Here is a 1,407-nt window from a genome sequence, read left to right on the forward strand (position 1 = left end):
CAGAGGAAAGTTTCCTTGTTCTGTAAAATCAACAATTTTTATTTTAGACACACGAAATTATGTACATGCCTACAAAAATATGTTTTCTTTTTAACATAATAGCGGTTGACACTTTTTCATCTGATGAAGCCAGCGGTCAAATGCAGTCCGCTTCGGCCAGAGTTCTTAGTGCAGCATTAGATAGGAGCACAATTTTCTTCCTCGACTTCAAATAGTCGCCCCCTTAGTCATTCTTTGAACTTCAGAAAAGGTGCTAAGTCGGCGAAATAGCTGGGATGATCACGTCCAGGAGATTGGTGACCTTTCGAGCAGTGTACACAAGCGCGTTGTCATGATGGAAGACAACACTTTGCTTAAGCAGACCCGGCCCCTTTCTTCTGACTACTGGTCTCAGCTTTGTTTGAAGAACCATCTTGTAATAGTCTGCACTGACTGTTGTGCCAATGGGAACTGGTCATTTCAAACCCACCCCTTTGTGATTAAAAAGCATGATGTGCATCACTTTCAAAGCACCTTGCTTTCGTCAAGCTTTCTGGGGTTGTGGTGATCCTGAGTTTCTCCATTCCGCTGACTGTCTTTTTAGTTCTGGATCCCGCAAATACACCCATATTTCATCACTTGTTATGATTCGGCTAAAAAAAAAAAGTCCCGATACTTTTTTCTTTGCGACTTTCATTTCTTCCTCAAAATGAAAGAAGGTTCTAAGGGGCAGCGATTTGAAGAAGAAGAAATACTAGTGCTCAAAACAATTAACGTTGCACTAAGAACTCTGAGCGAAGCGGACATGGTCACTGCGTTTGACCGCTGGTTATATATCTTGGGGGAAAAAGCGCAATGAGATCAGCTGTTGCTATGTTCAATAGACAATATGTCCCTGTACGTATGTTAAAAATGTAATGTATGCACGATTTTAAAAAAAAGAATTTGATTTTACAGAACAGGGAAAGGTACTTCTGGGACAGACCCCATATTTTGCAACTCCACGAGTAGAATGGTATTGCCATCTAGATCATCAACTGTTGTTATGTTGAATTGACAACATGTCACTGTACGTATGTTAAAAATGTTATGTATGCACGATTATTTAAGAAAAAAATAATATTTTGATTTTACAGAACAGGGAAACTTACTTCTGGGACAGACCCCATATTTTGCAACTCCACGAGTAGAATGGTATTGCCATCTAGATCATCAACTGTTGTTATGTTGAATTGACAACATGTCACTGTACATATGTTAAATATGTTATGTATGCACGATTATTTAAGAAAAAAATAATATTTTGATTTTACAGAACAGGGAAACTTACTTCTGGGATAGACCCCATATTTTGCAACTCCACGAGTAGAATGGTATTGCAATCTAGATCATCAACTGTTGTTATGTTGAATTGACAACATGTCACTG

Source organism: Aplysia californica, unplaced genomic scaffold (assembly GCF_000002075.1).
Source record: "Aplysia californica isolate F4 #8 unplaced genomic scaffold, AplCal3.0 scaffold00093, whole genome shotgun sequence".
NCBI classification, from domain to species: Eukaryota; Metazoa; Mollusca; class Gastropoda; order Aplysiida; family Aplysiidae; genus Aplysia; species Aplysia californica.